Below are 20,572 nucleotides of genomic sequence, written 5' to 3'. Positions count from 1 at the left end.
CTCTCTTTCACTTTCAGTACATTATTCAATACATTACAGAAGATATTCGGTACTCTGTTATAAAGGAGGCTTTGTGTTAGACTATCTGGCCCAGCAGTAGGCTGGTATAAGTGGGCTGAGCATACTGAAGTTAAGCTGAGCTAAACTATGAAGTTCAGTAGGCTAAGTGTGTTAAATGCATTTTGACTTATGATATTTTCAGCTATGGGTTTATCAGAATGTAGCTCTATCATAAGTTGAGAAGCAACGGTACTCCCATGTATGTACATATTTTTTTGAGACAGAGTCTCGCTGTGTTGCCCAGACTAGAGTGCAGTGGCATGAGCTTGGTTCACTGCAACCTCCACCTCCTGGGTTCCAGCGATTCTCCTGCCTCAGCCTCCCAAGTAGCTGGGATGTAGTTCCATTCTACAAGTGAAGAAACTGAGGCTCAAAGAGATCAAATGCCCAAAGTCACCAGATATTAAGGGATGGCCCCACTGTCTAAATCCTAAGCCTGCGTTTTTATCTCCTATATACCAGTGAGTGGTTCTCCACATGTGGTCCTTGAAGTAGCAGCAGCAACATCACCTGAAAATGTACTAGAAATGAAAAATTTTTAAATTTTTGTAGAGATGGGGTCTCACCATGTTGGCCAGGCTAGTCTTGAACTCCTGAGTTCAAGTGATTCTCCCACCTCAGCCTCCCAAAATGTTGGGATTACAGGCGTGAGCCACTGCACCAGGCCCTGAGATCACCCTTTTATTTTTATTATATATTTATTTATTTATTATTTATGTATTTATTTTGAGACAGAGTCTCGCTCTACCGCCCAGGCTGGAGTGCAGTAGCGAGATCTCGGCTCACTGCAAGTTCTGCCTCCTGGGTTCACACCATTCTCCTGCCTCAGCCTCCCGAGTAGCTGGGACTACAGGCGCCCGCCACCTCGCCCGGCTAGTTTTTTGTATTTTTAGTAGAGACGGATTTACCATGTTAGCCAGGATGGTCTCGATCTCCTAACCTCGTGATCCGCCTGCCTTGGCCTCCCAAAGTGCTGGGATTACAGGCAGGAACCACTGCACCCGACCAAGATCATCCATTTTTTAAGTGTTAGAGCTGGACTTTGAACCCAGGCAAGCTCTGGATTCTGTGTCCTTAACTGCTACAGCCCTGGAAGCATAGGCTGTGTAAGTCCCTCAACGATGGGGACCAGTCTAAAATATTTACAGATAGCATATCTAGATCATTCCAGAGAGGAGTGAATGGATCAAAACCATCTTTCGAACCAGCAGCCAGAAGCCCCAGCAGCTCCTGTCTCCCCAGCCCAGTGCTGCCGGCTACCGCTCCTCACGGATCTGTTAGGGTCTAGCGCTTTTCCTCACAGATGCTTTTCATGTCCTCACTCAGAAGCACCTTAGAGCCTCTCTTGTTTTTGCTGAACCTTAGATTTTGTGGTGGAGCCTAATTCCAGACAGGAAACCTAAACACAGGTAAGTGGAAAGGACTTTCAGAACAATTATCATGAAGCAAAATATCCACATTCCACATAAGGGTGTCTATGAGCTTCGCACATCCCTACCAGATTATTCATTTCCAAAAGGTAAGAGTTATTTCCTCGGGATTTAAGGCAGTTAGAATAAGAAGCAATGAGAGCTGAGCCTACCTCTCTGGCTATCGTCCAGGTGAGACCTCATGAAGTAGCTCAGATCTGACAGTGAGCTGGGAAAAAGGGAAGGTGGTGAATTTCCCACCCCACCCAGCCCCGCAGACAGCCTGCCAAGATTCCTGTTGAGTTCAGTTCCGCAAACCTGTTTCCAGCTCCTAGCTTGAGCTAGGCACCTAGGAGACAACAAACATCTCCGCCTTCCCAAAGCCCTTGTGAAAGAAAACTAGAATCTTGGGACCCCCCAAATTCACTCTGCCAAAGAGAAAGTTAAGCTTGGACATGGAGTCACACAAAACAAACCAAAACCAAAAGACAAAACTGCCTTCCCCGTGTTCCCAAACAGCAGTCATTTCACAGGCTTACTTTACCTTACATAAAACGTGGATTCACTGAGCCCAGGACAAATACATAACTGAGCCGCCCCCACTCCCTCTTTTTCACACGTAAAATGCAGATTCATGGAGCACTAGCGGAGCCTCACAGGAAGGTAACCGTAGCCTTGCAGCCTACCCGCCCTCCTTTTAAAACATCTTCCCCTCTTGCTTTGCTCTTTCCCTTTAAATATTGAAATTCCCAAAATCCTCACTGGAAAAAGCACAGGTCACAGATCTTACGGTGTTTCTTTTTTCTGAGTTCACCTTCAACCTTGGCAAAATAAATCTCTCGTTTCGGTTTACATCCTAGTCTCCTAATACCCTAAAATGACAAAGCTTAGCAGAGAATAAGTGTATAAAGGGGGAAGTCAGGAGATAGAGCTTATCCATCCTTCCCCAATGGAAAAGCTGCATGGGAACAAGGGGGCCCCTAGCCTGGAGTGCTGAATGAATGAAGGAGTGAATTAATGATGCACTTGTCAGCATGCGCAGTGGCTCACGTGTGTAATCCCAGCACTTTGGGAGGCCGAGGCGAGTGGATCACTTGAGGTCAGGAGTTTGAGACGAGCCTGGGCAAAATGGTCAAACCCCATTTCTACTATAAATACAAAAATTAGCCAGATGTGGTGGTGGGCGCCTATAATTCCAGCTACTCTGGAGGCTGAGGCACGAGAATCACTTGAACCTGGGAGGCAAAGTTTGCAGGGAGACGAGATCGCGCCACTGCACTCCAGCCTGCGTGAGAGAGCGAGACCCTGTCTCAAAAAAAAAAAAAAAAAAGGATCCATTTGTCATTCACTGTATTCCTTTAGAGGAGACCTCAGAGGCAGGACCAGGGCGAGCTGAGCTCTGCGAACCTCTTCTGTGGCGCCTTCTGGGGCTGCCCGCCAATGGCTGTAGAACACAAACGCCTCGACTGCACTGCTGACCCCTCCATACACCAGTGCAGCCACAGTGTGTTTTCTGTGTCTGTGTGTGTGTGTGTGTGTCTGTGTGAATGTGTATGTGCCCATGTGTCTGTGTACGTGTGAGCGTCTGTGTGTGTGCGTGTGTCTGTGTGTGTGCCCGTGTGCATTCATGTGTGTTTGTGTGCGTCTGTGTCTCTGTGCGTATGTGTGAATGTGTGTCTTGTGTATGTGTCTGTGTGTGTGTTTGTGTGTCTTGTGTATGTGTGTGTGTGTGTGGATGTGTCCTTGTGTCTGTGTGTGCATGAGCGTCTGTGTGTACATGTGTCTGTATGTGTGTGTGTGCCTGTGTGTATTCATGTGTGTTTGTGTGTGTGTCCGTGTCTCTGTGCGTATGTCTGTGTGAATGTGTGTCTTGTGTATGTGTCTGTGTGTGTGTGTATGAATGTGTGTGTGTCTGTGTGTCTGTGTGTGCATGAGCATCTGTGTGTGTGTGCATGTGTCTGTGTGTATGTGTATGTGTGTGCATGTGTGCCTGTGTGTATTCATGTGTGTGTCTGTGCATACGTGTGAATGTGTCTTGTGTATGTGTCTGTGTGTTTGTGTGTGTATGTATGTGTGTCTGTGTGGATGTCTGTGTCCATGTGTCTGTGTGTGTGTGCATGTGTCTGTGTGTATTCATGTGTTTGTGTGTGTGTCCGTGTCTGTGCGTATGTCTGTGTGAATGTGTGTGTCCGTGTCTCTGTATGTCTGTGTGAATGTGTGTGTGCGTGTCTTGTGTGTCTGTGTGTGTGTGTACATGTGTCTGTGTGCAGGTGTGTGTATCTATTGTCCCTGAGCTCAGCAGTTTCCTGGGTCCTGGCCATAGACCCATAGATGAGACAGACAAGGTGGGGTTACTGATGCACTATCCGGAGGGAGCTCAGGGGGCCAAGGAGATCAAGACAGAGAAGTCCCTGAGCACTGAGTCCAGGGATCAAAGCCCCTCCTGATTGGTGGGCCAGCCTGAATCAGCTGCTCCTGCCAGCTTCAGCCAATCCAAGGAGGCCTGGGCCTAGAACCAGCCTGTCTGGATTGCCCTGGTCCCAGGACTCAAGCCTTTTCCCTGCCAGCAAAGCAGGTCCAGCCTGGGTCCTCACACCGTGGCTCTCTGTTCTCCCTCATGATTCGAAAGTGGCCACTCACACATCCTCCCAGCCCCCATACCTGCACCTGAGCAGCAGCTCTGTGAAGTGGGCCAGGGTCTGGTCTGGGGAGAAGGTGAGTGGAGGAAGGCCGGCAGGCGGGTGCAGGGATCCGATTGTGCTGCTGACCGTCCAACTCACGCAGCTCCGGTGCTTCCCAGCTCACTTGTCTATAAAAAGAGGAGACACCCCTCTCCTCATGGTGAGAAGCTAGTATCTGGTGAAACAGGTGAGCTGCTGCCGAGCTCAGCAAAACCCTCAGCAAATCCCAGGCGTTGTCTGACTCAGCCCCAAGGTGTCCTGAGAGCCGGATTCTCCGTAGATGCTGAACTCGCAAACAGCCCAGCCCCAGAGGGCTTCCAATCCACAGCCTCTCCCTGGCTCCCTGCACTGACCCCACGCGCGCTGCCAGGCTCCCTGTGCATCCCTCTTCACTTCTTGCAGAGGCCCTGTGAGGGGAAACAGGCTCCAGAGAGGACGGAACTAAGGTCACATGGCTAGGAGATCAGAGGCAAGATTTGAACCTGAGTCTGTCTGAGGCCACAGCTCAAACTCCTCCCACAGCTCAAACTCCTCCCACAGCTCAAACTCCTCCCACAGCTCAAACTCCTCCCACAGCTCTTAGGCCAGGGCCCTGGGGAAACCTTTCGTCCAGTGCCTAACACAGAATTCGGCCGGGAGCGTGTGCTCAGGAGTGACTGAATGGATGGATGCAGGCAGGCAGGCAGGCTAGTCCTGCCCTTGGCACTGGCCCAGATCCAGGCTAGAAGCGCCCTTTCCACAGAACAGGGTGATGCCCCAGGGCAGCCGGGTAAGTGTCAGGTCCCTGCTGGGCCCTCACCCTCTTTCTAAAAATACTAATGAGTGGCAGACCTCCAAGGCCACCAAACAGATATCCAGTTGCTCTCTGGGGTCCGTCCACACAGCCCGAGGCTGCCACCTGGCATCTGCTGCCTCTGGGCCTCCTGCCCGACAGCTGACCCCTGTCATCCCTGTGACTTCACTGCAAGGCAAAGTCCAGTTTGGCAGAGGTGGGGACTCCTGGGTGGCCAGGAGGCTTGGCCCAGCCTTGCCCATGCTGAACTGTGGGATGCCAGGACAACTTGGGGGTCTCTAACCCCGAGTCCAATCAAAGCAAACCCTTCTTTTTTGCTGGGGCACCATTTCCACGGCCGTGAAATGGAGGCAGTCAACTCCTGCAAAACCTCGAAGTGTGAGTGGCAGCCTGGCTTGGGGACGTGGACACTTAGAGCCAGGACAAGGAGTTGAGACCTGGCACTGCCCCTTCATAGCTGCATGGCTTGGGACCTCTCTCAGTCACCTACTAAAAATGGGGATCATAAGATTACAGAACAGTGATAGTATTAACCTGTTTTTAAAGATCTATATTTATATACTTAGATCAATCTGATATGGACTAAAATATTAAGCATCATCTCAAGGCAATAGGATATCAGATATTTTCTTTTTTTGCTTCATCTGTTTTCTAATTTTTCTTCAATGAACATTTGGAGTAAAAAAAAAAACCCAAAATGTGAAAGCAACAACCATATAATTAGTACTTAAGTATTTGTCTTGACTTCCAGGAGAGTTTGAGAATCATGTTTATGATGGGTTTACAAACTGTAAAGTTCTTTGCAAATGTAAATAGTTCTTATAATTTTCTCCAAGGGCATTTTGGAACTACAGGGATGGGGAGAGAATAGTTTCCTGGCCAGGTGCAGTGGCTCACACCTGTAATCCCAGCACTTAGGGAGGCTGAGGTGGGCAAATCACTTGAGCCCAGAAGTTCAAGACCAGCCTGGGAAACATCGCAAGACCCTGTCTCCATAAAAAACTTTTTTTGGCTGGACACGGTGGCTCATGCCTGCAATCCCAGCACTATGGGAAGCTGAGGTGGGCTGATCACCTGAGGTCAGGAGTTCAAGACCAGCCTGGTCAACATAGTGAAACCCCATCTCTACTAAAAATAAAAAAATCAGCCGAGCATGGTCGCACCTGCCTGTAATCCCAGCACTTTGGGAGGCTGAGGCAGATGGATCATCTGAGATGAGGAGTTTGAGACCAGCCTGGCCAACATGGTGAAACCCCGTATCTACTAAAACTACAAAAATTAGCCGAGTGTGGTGGCGGGCACCTGTAATCCCAGCTACTCAGGAGGCTGAGGCAGGAGAATCACTTGAACCCGGGAGGTGGAGGTTGCAATGAGCCGAGATTGTGCCACTGCACTTCAGACTGGGGGATGGAGCAAGACTTCTCTCAAAACAAAAACAAAAACAAAAATTTAATTAAAAATAAAAGCAGACCAGGGGTGTGCTCACACCTGTAATCCCAGCACCGGCCGAGGCAGGTGGATCATGAGGTCAAGAGTTCGAGACCAGCCTGGTCAATATGGTGAAACCCTGTCTCTACTAAAAATAAAAAACAATTAGCCAGGCATGGTGGTGGGCCCCTGTAGCCCCACCTACTTGGGAGGCTGAGGCAGGAGAATCGCTTCAACCGGGAGGCAGAGGTTGAAGTGAGCTGAGATTGCACCATCGCACTCCAGCCTGGATGACAGAGCGAGAGTCCATCTCAATAAACACATAAATAAAAGTAAATCTTTCTTTTCGCTAAGGCTCCATTTCCACCGTCATGAAATGGAGGCTCTCTCTGCAGTGACCTTCATCTGCAGAAGCCTGCTCACACGAGAGAACCGCTGCCACCAGTGATTCTCTCCCCGCCATGCACTGGGCTCTGGTGCTGTTTGTTCTGGGCTCTGGGGCTCCGGGCTCCCCTGCTGCACGCTTGTAACCCTTAGCGTGAGCAGATGATAGAACTGCCCGTGCCAAGAGGGGTCCACACCAACTTCTGGAATAAACAAGGCCAAAGGGAAAGAGTAGACTCGCCAGGGACAATCCCACACCAGGAAGCCCCATAATTCAACAGCATCGCCCAGGATTTCAGGGTCAGTTCTGTGCTCATCAGGTAGGCAATGGTTGGAGGAAGGCAATGGCTGGAGAGAGATGTGAAGCCTGGACCGAGCACAGGCACGGCCACACTGTGTAGCACCCTGGCCTGCTCCGCGGATGAGTCAGCAGCGTCGATTAAGCACCCACTGTGTGCAATGCCCTGAACTCTGTGCTGAGATGATAGCTCTGTTTGCTTTCCAGCCAATCAGCAAATATTTATTGAGCATCTGTCTATTTGGGGCAAGTCAGAGTACAGAGGGCATGGCTCAGAGAGGAATAGCTCAGACGGAGTTTGTGATTAATGACAGGAATGGGTGCCAAGTGAGCGATACGAAGGGTGGAAGAGCAGAAGCGCCTCCATCCAGGAGCGTGGAGGAGGCTCTGTGGATCTCAGGGCCATCTCAGCTGGCTCCAGACAGACAAGAAGCCTCCTTCAGAGTGTTGTTCTGGTAATCACCGAAGCTCTGCCTAATAGAGGAGGCTGGTAACAGGTTTCCAAATGAGTATTAATGTAACTCACAATAATTTGCATGGCCCAGTAAAAATGAACATATGGGACCCCTCCTTCAAACTGGTAACACTGAGCCTCAGGAATGAAGTCTAAAACAGGGGAAAAAAAGATTCAGAAATTCAAGATGGCAAAAGCAGAGCATTAGACCAAATGCAGGACGCGTCTCAGCACAGGGCCCTCCTAAGCAGGCCCTGGAAAGCCAGCCCAGCCTACCTGGAAGAGCAGGAGATAAGAATTTGGGATTTCTGGTTATTAAGAGGATCGCAGGCCTTGGGAAAGCCAGTGATTACTTCATCGTTTCCATCCTGGATCAAGGTCGGCCTCCCGAAGGTGAGATGGCCCAGCCAGATCTGGCTCTGTCCTTAGCCCTTCCCTCCGGTGGCTCTCACATGATGGTGTCAACAAGGCCAGAGGCTGCTGGCTCTTCTCTCAAAAGTCAGGGCCAGGGAGCAGCGCAAAATGCAAACGCCAGTGCCTTCACTGGTGGAAGGGGTGGGAACTGCTCCTCCCTGGGCAGCGCACACCCACTCAAAGGCATCCAACCTCAAAGTGCACGAGCTCCCATCCGCCGACAGGGCATGCGTTTCAGCCCTGTGTCCAACCTTCCTGTCTTATAAGTCAGGACACAGAACCATCAGGGCAAGGGGCCTCTCCAAGGCAACAGAACTGGGCGGTGCTGAAACTGGACAAAGGCTTCTGTGACTCCCACCAGGGCCCCTTCCCCAGCAGCCAGGTGCCCTCTGTGCCCTCTGACTGGCTGGTAGGGACCCAGGTGTGCGATCCCTCCGCAGTGACCTTCACCTTCGGGGCCCTGCTCGCGTGAGAATCACTGCCGCCCACGGGGGACGCCACTCACTGGGCTCTGGTGTCGTGGACGGAGTTGAAGTTTGGGTGGAAGAGCTCACTGTCCCCTGCAGGCCTTTAACCCTTAGTGTGAGGAGATGGTAGAAGCCCTGCCCGTGCCAAGAGGGGTTCATACCAACATCGGGGAGAAACAAGGCCAAAGGGAAAGAGTAGGTTCCCCAAGCGCAGTTTCTCTTCCTGCTACTGAACACCTGTGGGAGGAGGAGACTCAGCCCTTCCTGAGGAGCGTCTCTGCCAGGGTTCAATAGTAATGGACTGGAGTCCCGACCTGGGTCAACAAAAAGACTAGGGGAGCAGGAGGCAAGAGCCAGCTTACCAGGACGGGCTGCAAACGGGGAGGTCTGGATCCAGGGTGAAGCTGCCCCTCCAGAGGAAGCAGGTCCAGGAGCCCCGGGGAATGCAGACAGGCTGAACCCACAGCACAGTCGCCATGGCGGGAGCAACTCCCAGTCATGCAGCAGCAGAAAGCGCCCCCAGGTGTCCACTGTGCAGTGTGCAGGACGGAATGTCTGCACCTGCCGCAGAAAGCGTCCCCAGGTGTCCACTGTGCAGTGTGCAGGACGGAATGTCGGCACCTGCCGTCTTACAGAGTTTGCACAGCTGCCTAAGGACAGAAGCTGAGGCTGCATTGTAAGGATATGCCAAGGGAGCCCCAGAGGAATGAAGCCCCTTTCTTAGGGCTCTTAGGCTCTCTGACCAGTGAAGTTCTAGAGCTGGGACGGGAGCTGGGCTTTCCTAGTCTGGGTCTGATGCTGGTGGTCTGGCCTCTGACCACTCTCCATCTCACCCTGCCCAGCGCTGGGACATTCTTCCCTGTCCCGGGGCCTCTGTGCGGGTGGGGGGCGGGGGTGGCCAGGGATCCCACACATCACAGGCAGGTCACCAGGATTTGTAGAGCGGATTGAACGCCCCATCCCCCGTGTTTGAAATGCCCTCTGGGCCCCTCCTGCCATCCACCCAGGAAGCTCTTCCTTCCACTAAGCTGGTTATTTCCACCACAGGGCCTTGAGGACACCTCCCACCTGTCACTATCCGTTCCCTCACTGGACGGTGAACTCCTTCAGGGTAGGAGCCATAGTGTGAGGCTGGCACTTACTGACTTTAACTAGCAGTTGTTTTATCCATGAAGGGAGGGGATGACCTAGCAGGCCTGCACTTTAGACATCAAACGACAGCCACCACAGTCCCCAGACCCATGTGTCGTCCTTCCACTATGTAAACTTAGGTAGGTTTCCCCTTGAAAAAAATTCCCAGGATATGAAAAGCCAAATCAATTTACAAGACGACAAAATGGCGGAAGGAAGGGAAGGGAGGGAAGGAAAGGAGGAGGAGCCATGTTGCAAATGAACTCCCCGCAGTCTCCTTCAAATAGTTCCCTTTGTGAATATCTTTCTAATCTTAGAATGAGGAAAACCTTTATAAGCATGACATCAAATCCGGAAGCCATAAAGGATCAATACATTTGACTGCATAAAATTAAAATTAGTTGAATGCAAAATAATAATAGCATATCCCCTTATAGCACTTATTTCATGTCAAACCCCGCACAGAACACTTTATATATCTGAAGTCATGTCATTCTCGTAACAATCCCATGGGATAAGTACTGTCCTTATCTGAGGGACTCTGAGGTTAAGTAACTGAACTATGGTCGTTCAGCTAGTAAGTCACGGAGAAAACCAGGGTGACCAAGTAGCCTGCCTTCAGAGCGTGTGCTCCAGCCACTCCCTCAACCGCCACACACTGCACAAAATCAGGAGACAAAGACAAACGGGGGAAACACAGCTGCACAGAGCACAAAGCACAGATTTTCCTGAAGTCTGTGGAGGCCTTAAAAGTGAGTCAACAGAAAAATAGAGTACAAACAAGCAAGCCCCTGAAGAAACATCACGAATGTGTATAAGATATATGCATAGCCTACACGACTGGTGAAGATTTAAGAGACTGATAATACTCAGTGTTGGTGAAGACATGGCTAAACAAGCACTTTCACAGACTTGGTAGAAATGTAAATTACTACCAAATGTACCAACATTGTTACAATCATTTTTGTGGAGGACAATTTGACAATTATCTCTTAAAATTTAAAATAGTCTTACCTAGTAAGTCCACCTCTAGGAGCCTCCCACAGAATAAGTCTCCCACAGAAAATGCTCTCCAAAGCTCAAAAACATAAGCTATTCAATGCATCATTACTGACAATGTCAAAAACTGGGAATGAGCCAAATTGTAATCAATGGCGTGTGGGCTAAATAAACTGGCCTACACCCACACAATTAAATACTACATATGTCTTTGAAAAGAGAGAGGTGTTCTTGTTCGATCAGTAAAAAACAATGAACAAAATGAAACAAAACAAAAAGAATGAGGGATCCCAAGTACAGATACAGAAAATATCTACAATGTATTTAGTGGGGAGTGAGTCGGTAAGAACATGATATGATTCTATATTGGTAAAAACGAAGCAAAATATTCAGAGGATCTGCTTTATATTTCTATGCATTAGCATAAGCATAGAAAACAAACATGGGAGGAATTTATATCGCACTAAGGACTTCCCCTTTCTTTCTAAGTTAGATGTTTTCCCAATTGTAGGTTTTTTTTTTCTCATGGGAGTTTGGTTTCAGTAAAAACCAGGAAACCTGCTAGACAAATTCTAAAAGAGCTGTAATCCTTCCAACTCTAATTTTTCACAACTAAGACATCATCCTTTTATAATCAGGAAAAATACAATACTGATGAAATTAAATATACGAGAAATAGCAAAAAAAAAAAAAAAAAAAAACCCACCCTTCCCTGTTTACTTCTTTGTTCTACAAGCACGTGCTGGTATGCACCTGAGTCCTAGGCACTGATGTCTCAGGCTGGGCATGCAGAGACGAATCCACATGGCGCCTGCTCTCAAGAAACTTCTGGAATGGGGGAACAGATGGTAAGTTTGAGGGAGGATTGTCTCCTGGGCTCAGTTTTCCTCCGTGGGATGAGGTGGATGGGCTGCTGTGGCGGCCGTCTCAGGGAGGGCAGGGGCTCACTGTCAGGACCCGAGGGGCCCTCGGGTACCGCTAGAAGGCAGAGGTGGAGCAGTGTGGGGCAGCGGATCAGGCAGGGGCTGGTGAGGGACTTAGGCTTTGCCCTGAGGGCAGCAGGGAGCAGTAGGAAGCTTTTCCTCAGCTAGTGGCATCCTTAGAGCAGCACTTCATTTTTGATTTTTGTTATTTTTTGTAGAGATGGTGTCTTGCTATATTGCACAGGCTGGTCTCGAACTCCTGGTCTCAAACAAGTGGTCCTCCTGCTTCAGCTTCCCAAGGTGCTGCAGCAGCATTTTAACAAGAACATGATGGAAGCAGCTCAAAGGGTGGGCTGGAGCGGAGAGCCATGTGCGGGGAGCCCTGCTGGGGGTCTGCAGCACAGCATGGGCAGTGGGTATAAAAATGGGACTGCCCCAAGACAGGGTAAGGAACTAGAACCGGCAGGACTGGGTGAGCGATTGGATGCTGAGGGTGTGGGAAAGGGAGGGGTGGAGGACGACACTTGGGCTTCTGGCCGGTGGCAACATTGTGCCTTCGCAGTCTGAAAACGCACCCTCCGCGTTGCAGCCCCAGCAGGACTCAGTTGATGAACAACTTTCCAGGAATGTGGCTCTTGTGTAAAAGGGGCACCTTGGTAATCTGCACAGACACAGTTGCCTGGTGTGGATTACAGCAGGCTGCCCAGCCACTGCCCGGGGCACTCGGAAGCCTGTCAAGGGCATAGTCCTTTGAGGCTGATGCTTTCTGCTGATCGGAGCCCAGGATACCACCACTTGCTGTCAAGGTTATAGGGAGGCAGCAGAGAAAAGAAGTTCAGTGAGAACGGTGCCTCTTTTCAAAACGGTATGACAGTCCCTAGCTTCTCTGGCTCCTGTTTCTGGATTCAGTGTTGTTAGGGCCTCTCACCTTCACGTGGTTTGTGTGAACCAACCGTCAGGGCAGTTTAGGTACTACAGCCTGTTGGGGCCTCAGCAGGGTTCAAGCAGCCAGTGCCAGGCCTAGATCTTACAACTCCAGGCAGCATCTCCCCTCACCTCCTGCTTGCTGACAGCACTTAGCTGGGCAGAAATAGCCCTGCCACTCATGCCCAGCTGCACATACATCAACAGTCTGGGGCTGTGCGCTCTCCTGACGCAAGGCCCTTTCTCCTAGTCATGACTACTACCACTTGCTGCCAAGGACTGAGTACTGACTCGTCTACTATGTTGGTCCGAGGGTTGTGGGCAATTCTGAGTGCAGAAGCCCTCTGGATGGGCAGTGCTAGAGGAGTTCCATAGAGCTGGTCTTAAAACCAGAGGCCTTTTGACTGAGCTCCAGGTCCCTGGAAGGACAGTGTCTACTGTGAACAGATGTCACGGAGGGAGCAGTGCAGTGTCACCAGTCTGGCTTCTCTCCCCAGGTCCCTTGGGCACGTCTTATCTTATCGTGCAGCTGGGCTGGGGGTGCTGCCAGGCTTTGTGGGAGCTGGCTGCGAGGGCCAAGGGTGTTTCTTCAGAGATATTTCCCAGGTTCTGGGCCTTGTGTGCACAGGAAAACCTTCTGCGATAGCGAAGTGGCCAGTGGCAGGTATGGTACGTGACTTAACTAGTCAATTTTGAGCAAACAGAGGGCCCCCCCGGCATTTTTCCCAGGTCACCCCCTTGCCCCTCCTGCTCTGCTCATCCTTCCAACTGTTCCTTTAGCCTGAAGGCCTGGAGCCCCAGCCACCAGGCTGTAGCCAAACGCATATCTTGTTTGCATTCTTGGTGAACTTTCCATTAATCGGTGACAGATGAAAAATGGGAACTTTGAAGTCAGAATGGGGTCAAGTCTGGCTTTACTACCTGCTAGCTGGGTGACCTTGGACAAGTTAAGTTGTCTGAGCCGTTGTGTCCCCAAGTGCAAAATGGGGTAAAAGATAGTCCCTACCTCGCTGGGTCGCTGGGACAACAGTAGGAAACGTTATTTAAAATAGTTCGGTGTGTGCTAGATAACATGAGGGAGTTATCATTGCTGGAGGGGTCCAGAGTGGACCTGTCATGGTACATTCTTGTGAATATCCAACAAAAATGTGTTGAACAAAAGAAGAAAGATATTGCACACAGATTATGAAGAAACAGAATAACTAGCTCCTCTGGCCGGGCAGTGGCTCACTCCTGTAATCCCAGCATTTTGGGAAGTTGAGGCAGGGGGATCACTTGGGGTCAGGAGTTCAAGACCAGCCTGGCCAACATGGTGAAACCCCGTCTCTACCGAAAATACAAAATTAACTGGGTGAGGTGGCGCATGCCTGCAATCCCAGCTACTTGGGAGGCTGACGCAGGAGAATCGCTTGAACCCAGGAGGTGGAGGTTGCAGTGAGCCAAGATCATGCCATTGCACTCCAGCCTGGGCATCAAGAGTGAAACTCCATCTCAAACAAGATAATAATAATATTCAACTACAGATTATTTGGTTAGTTGTAAGAACCAGAGCATACTAAGGAATGTAATCCAAGTTCAAGCTCTATTCAGGGATAAATACTGTCATTATAAAAAATAGTGAAAATAAGCAAACTGAAATTCATCTCAGAAAAGTTATGAAAAGAACAATTAAACACACCTTAGGAAAACAGCAAAGAAGAACAAAATTAAGATAATTACAGAAATTTGTGAGTTACGAGGATATCAGTAGATTGAGTAAACAAAACTATGGAATGGATTTTTTTTAAAGAAAAGTAAAATAAATCCTTTCCCTAAAAACACAATCAAGAAAAAAAACAGGGAAAAAAATGAATAGACAAAAGTAAAGTTGATACAGATGTTATAAATATAGTAGGAAAGAAGATATTTTTAATGGAAAAAAAAATCCAGAAATCTATGTTAAATATAGGAACCATTCTCAATGTATTAGGTTTACTGCAATACTGACTTGGTGTAATGACTATATTGTTCATTTGGTAAAATATTAAGGCACAATTACTAAGAACTCTTAGGGGAAGAAAAGAACAAGAAGGCAAGAATTTCCCTGCGATACGTCAATATTTACTATCCAGTCAATTTTGAAACAGATCTTCAAACCCAATGAGTGTTAAAGAAGCATTACAGGCAGGGCGCAGTGGCTCATGCCTGTGATGAAGCTCCCGGCTTCATCACACCTTCCCAGCACTGTGGGAAGCTGAGGTAGGAGGATCACTTAAGCCCAGGAGTTTGAGAGTAGCCTGGGCAATAGGGCAAAACCCTGTCTCTACAAAAAGTAAAATTGGCCAGGCGTGGTGGTGCACACCTGCAATCCCAGTTACTCAAGAGGCTGAGGTGGGAGGAGCGCTTGAGCCCAGGAGGTTGAGGCTGCAGTGAACCGTGATTGTGCCACTGCCTCCAGCCTGGATGACAGAGTGAGACCCTGTCTCAAAAAGAAAGAGGAGTAGGAGCAGAAGGAGGAGGAAGAAGAGGACAAGGAGAAGGAGGAGGAGGAGCAGGAGGAGGAGAAGGAAGTATAAGCATAAGAGGAAGAAAGGAAAGAAGAAGAAGAAGAAGCAGCAGCAGCAGCAGCAGCAGAAGCAGCAGCATCACAAACTTATCAGGGAAGGGGGCAAATTAGTTATCAAATAAATTTCAAATAGCTTAAATAAAAGTAAAAAAGAAACAACGGAGGGAAACTTCCTCAACTTCACAAAGAATGTCTACAAAAAAACCTATAGCTAACATCACACTTAATGGTGAGAAACTAAGAGCTTTAACACTAAGACGGGGAACAAGGCAAGATCTCCCCTCTCACCACTCCTTTTCAACATCATACTGGAACTCCTAGCTAATGCAATAAGATGAGAAAAAAATGTATACAGATTGGGAAGAAAGAAACAAAATTGTCTTTGTTCACAGATGACAAGATCGTCTATGTAGAAAATCTAAAATAATAAAGAAAATCCCTGGAACTAATAAGGAATTATTACAAGGTTGCAGGATATAAGGTTAATATACAAAAGTCAATTGTTTTCCTATGTATCATCAATGAATAAGTGGAATCTGAAATTAAAAACACAATGCCATTTACATTAGTGCTCGAAAAATCAACTGCTCATGTACCCCATAAATAGGTACAGATATTATATATCAATAACAATGAACTACTTACATATAAATCTACCAAAATATTTACAAGATCTATATGAGGAAAACTACAAAACTCTGATGAAAGAAATCAAAGAACTGGGCTGGGTGCTGTGGCTCACAACTGTAATTCCAACACTTTGGGAGGCCAAGGTGGGTGGATCACTTGAGTCCAGGAGTTCATGACCGCCCTGGGCAACACAGCAAGATCCTGTCTCAATTTTTTTTAAAAAATAAAAACAAAAACAAAGAAGAAAAAGAAATAAACAACGGAATAAATAGAGAGATATTCCATGTTCATGAATAGAAAGACTCAATACTGTCAAGACATCACTTCTTCCTAACTTGATCTACAGATTCAATGCAATCCCAATCAAAATCCCAGCAAGTTATTTTGTAGATATCAACAAACCAATTCTAAAGTTTACACGGAGAGGCAAAAGATGCAGAATAGTCAACTCAATATTAAAGAATTGACACTCCCCAACTTCAAGACTTACTTAATACAAAGCTACGTAATCAACACAGTGTGGTATTATCAAAAGGGTAGACAAGTAGATCAATGGAGCAGAACATAGAGTCCAGAAATAGACCCACATAAATAGAGTCAACTGACCTTTGACAAAGGAGCAAAGATAACAAAATAGAGCAAAGATACTCTTTCCAACTAATTGTGCTGCAATAACTGGACATCCACAAGCAAAAAGAAAAAAAAGAGAATCTGGACACAGACCTACACTCTTCACAAAAGTTACCTCAAAATGGATCACAGACCTACATGTAAAATGCAAAGCTATAAAACTCCAAGACAGTAACAGGGGAAAATCTAGATGACGTAACATAACATGGGATAGGATGACATAGGATTTCCATCCTACGTTATTACGTCATGACAATATGACTTTTTATATACAACACTAAATGCACAATTCATGAAAGAAATAATTGATAAACTGGAGTTTATTAAATCAAAAGCCTCTGCCCAGTAAAAGACAATATCAAGAGAATCAGAAGGTAAGTTACAGACTGGGAGAAAATATTTGCAAAAAACACTGGCCATGTGTGGTGGCTCACACCTGTAATCCCAGCACTTTGGGAGGCCAAGGCAGGTGGATCACTCAAGGTCAGGAGTTCGAGAGCAGCCTTTGTCAACATGGAGAAACCCCGTCTCTACTAAAAATACAAAATTAGCCAGGCAAGTGGTGCATACCTGTAATCCCAGCTACTCGGGAGGCTAAGGCAGGAGAATCGCTTGAACCTGGGAGGTGGAGGTTGTGGTGAGCCGAGATCGTGCCATTGCACTCCGTCTCGGGAAAACAAAACAAAACAAAACTTCTGATAAAGGACAGTTATCTAAAATACATACATTCTTAAACTTTTAAAATTCAACAATCAGAATATGAACCTGATTTGAAAAAATGGGCCAAAAAGACCTCTTCACAGACACCTCATCAATGAAGACGTAAAATGGCAAGTAAGTATATAAAAAGATGTCCACATGATATGTCATCAGGAAAGTGCATATTAAAACAACAATTTGATGAGAATGGCCAAAATCTAGAACACCGACGATACCAAATGCTGACAAGCATGTGGAATGACATCCTTGTTCATTGCCGGTGGGAATGCAAAATGCTACAGCCACTTTGGAACACAGTTTGGCAATTTCTTTCAAAATTCAACACACTCTTCCATACGATCCAGCAACCACGCTCCTTGGGATTTTCCCAAATGAACTGAAAACTTATGTTCACACAAAAATCTGCACATGGATGTTTATGGAAGCTTTATACATAATTGCCAAAACTTGGAAGCCACCAAAATGAAAATAGTCTGTAGAATAGTATGCCGGTGGAAACATGCCGTTATGCATTTATCCAAAACTGTAGAATGTACAACATACCAGGAGTGAACTCTAACGTAAACTATAGATGTTGCATGGTAATGATGTGTCGATGCAGCCTCATTAGCTGCAACAAATGGACCCCTCTGCTGGGGGACATCGATAACGGGGGCGGCTGTGCATATGTAGGGACAGGAGGCATATGGGGAGTCTCTGTACCTTCCTCCTAATTTTGCTGTGAATCTAAAACTACTCTTAAAAAATAAAGTTTAAAAAGAAAGAAACAAACAATAAAACCAAAGACAAGAGAGTGACTCAATGGAGAAAAAGTTTCCAAATATAAAAACGTGGCAAGCTGGGTACGGTAGCTCACACCTATAATCCCAGCACTTTGGGAGGTTGAAGCAGGGGCATCCCTGGAGGCCAGGAGTTAGAGACTAGCCTGGGGAACTTGGCAAAATCCTTTCTCTACCAAAAATACAAAACATTAGCCGGGCGTGATAGCGTGTGCCTGTAGTCCCAGCTACAGGAGGCTGAGGTGGGAGGATCACTTGAGCCCAGGAAGTCGAGGTTGCAGTGAACTGTTATTGTACCACTGCATTCCAGACTGGACGATAAGAGTGAGACCCCATCTCAAAAAAGAAAAACAAAAACGCAAACAAAATGGCAGAATTCACAGTGGAAAAGATTAACATAACAAAAGTTAAACTTCTGTCACATGAAAAACTTTTTAAAATTAAAAGTCATGTCACAACTATTACAAATTTATACCCTAAACTGAATAACACACCTATTAAGTACAATTATGATCCCAGTTTTCTAAAATAAAACAAAATGCCTTTATATACAAAGGGGAAAAATAGAAGGTGAGACACTAAATGGTTAGCGGTTGTAGGTTGTGGGTTTCTGGGTGATGTCTGGTTCCACCATCTGTGTGACCTTGTGCAAGTCAGTTCACCTTTCTGTGCCTCAGTTTCCTCACATGTAGCATGAAAATGATAATGGTACCTTCCTGACAGGGTGGCTCTGAGCATGACATGGGTTAATGCATGTAAAGTACTTATAAGGGTGTGCGGCACTCAATAAATCTTAGTGTTGCTATTACTATAAGTTTCTTATAGATGGGCTTGTGAGATTTCCACTGTTTGCCCAGGATACTAAGGGTTGTACTAAGATTATCAGGAACAAGAAAGTGAAAATAGATCAGACAAGAATAAAGGCAGCACATATTATTCATGTTACATAAAACCAAGGAGCTGTTCCTTGTATATGATGAACTGAAGAAGTCTTGAAGACATTGTACCTTGAGGCAAAGTAGGGCCAAGTGAAATTTCTACTTCTCTTGCCATTGGCCAAGAACATTTCATGGAGGAGATAGAATCTTAGAAGCCGCAGAGGCGAAGGTATTAGTGGGAGTTACCATTAACAATGAATACCAAGAAGTGTCGCGGGAGGCTGCACCTTTGCAGTACAACCAACTCTGCGTTGAAGGTGTGGAGGGTCTGGGGCATTGTTGCTTTCAGGGAATGCCGGGCTGTTAAAGGCCAGAGGGGCCAGAGGCCTTTGCCTTGTTGAAGCCCTCTAGAGTGATGCCGGACCCTTCTGGTATAAAGGACCATTTATTATCTCTAGTAGGATTTTTCTTTGTAACTCTGGGCTCATTTGTGGAGGTAGGAGGTCCCCTGAGGAGAAAGCTTGGTCTCTCATATATAAACACAAGCATCTGCGGACAAGTTTCCTGTAAGCAAATGAGCTTGTTAACGGGTGGGAAGGGGAAGAGCTGTTCACACACACGTTGTGTATAATCCGTGTGTGTGTGTGTGTGTGTGTGTGTAGATATGCACAGACAGCACTTTGCCAACACCCTGTTTCTGGTATGTGCGAGGATGTTTTCAGACTTGGCTGCTCCACAGGAGTTTTCACTTCCCCAGGGGGTAAGTGCGGATCTACGTTGAGCGGGTAGCTGTGTCCACAGCTCCGTTCCGCCTCCACCCTCCTCCTTGCCCTTCCTCTGCCCAGAGGAAGGAAACTGGCAGTGGATTCCAGAGAGGACTGGAGAGGGCTGCCCGAGCTTGCCCATCTTACCAGACAGGGTTATGTCTAAGGTGTGAGTGCTGTGGACCTGGCCACAGGCCACTTTTGAAGGAGCTCACCCATGACTCAGCTTGGGCTGGGAGAAATGAGGGGAAAGGGAGGGAGACATTTAAAACATGGTCATCAATTGAACCTAATTAGAGTCATTTGAGGTACACCTGATAGTCATCAAACTGTTAAGAGCAATTATCTTTGGCCGATAGAATTAAGGAAAATTTAAAATCCTGTTTAATATTATTTTCTACAACATTTTAGTTTTAACTTTTTTTTTTTTTGAGACAGGGTCTTTCTTTGTCACCCCGGCTGCAGTACAGTGGCACAGTCATGGTTCACTGCAGCCTCGACTTCCCGGGCTCTAGCGATCCTCCCACCTCAGCTTCCCAAGTACCTGGGAACACAGGTGTGCACCACCACACCCGCCTAATTTTCACATTTTTGGTAAAGACGGGGTTTCACCATGTTGGCCAGGCTGGTCTCCAACCCCTGGGCTCCAGTGATCCACCCACCTTGGCTTCCCAAAGTGCTGGGATTACAGGCACGAGCCACCGCACCTGGCCTACAATGCTTGTATTTCTGTTACAAGGATGTATTTCTTGTACCAGCCGAAAAAGAGAGACATACTGAAATAAATAAAGCACAAATTTAGAAAGTATTCCAGGCCAACATGGGGAAACCCCATCTCTATTAAAAATACCAAAAAACTAGCCAGGTGTGGTGGCGGGCGCCTGTCATCTCAGCTACTCGGCGGGGGCTGAGGCAGGAGAATCACTTGAACCCGGGAGGCGGAGGTTACAGTGAGCCGAGGGGGACACGAGCAAGACTTCGTCTCAAAAAAAAAAAAAGTATTCCTCCCCCCCTGGCTCCAGTTAATTTGTTAGTGGATAAGAAATGAGAATAACAAAGCTAAATCTTAGACATTTTGTGGGGGTCATAGCCCGCAAGAAAAGGGCGCGTGTCCTAGCTACAGTGCAAGCCATCACGCGTTGAGCAGCGGAGCTAAGACTTCACGACATGATCTCTGCAACGTCCGGCAAGGGGGGATTAGCCCCCCCATTTACTGGTGAGAAAACAACTCAGAGAGCTTAAGAGACTTACCAGGATGCCA

At 47.4% G+C, this 20,572-nt stretch overlaps 1 protein-coding gene across 3 annotated transcripts in view; it reads right to left on the bottom strand.

The window, feature by feature from the left end:
- Nucleotides 1-20,572, bottom strand: part of NINJ2 (ninjurin 2) — a 99,638-nt gene that overhangs the window by 12,764 nt on the left and 66,302 nt on the right. The window contains exon 1 of one of the 3 annotated variants that reach the window (XM_011957121.1): nt 8,173-8,197. The exons of the other annotated variants lie outside the window; for them this stretch is intronic. The gene's annotated coding sequence lies outside the window, so the exon portion shown is untranslated. Of the gene's footprint in view, nt 1-8,172; nt 8,198-20,572 lie in introns of those variants that run through there. 3 annotated transcript variants of the gene reach the window in all.

Source organism: Colobus angolensis, unplaced genomic scaffold (assembly GCF_000951035.1).
Source record: "Colobus angolensis palliatus isolate OR3802 unplaced genomic scaffold, Cang.pa_1.0 Scaffold437, whole genome shotgun sequence".
Taxonomy (NCBI): domain Eukaryota; kingdom Metazoa; phylum Chordata; class Mammalia; order Primates; family Cercopithecidae; genus Colobus; species Colobus angolensis.
The sequence above is the reverse complement of the archived record's forward strand: the minus strand, read 5'-3'. Positions and strand labels throughout refer to the sequence as shown.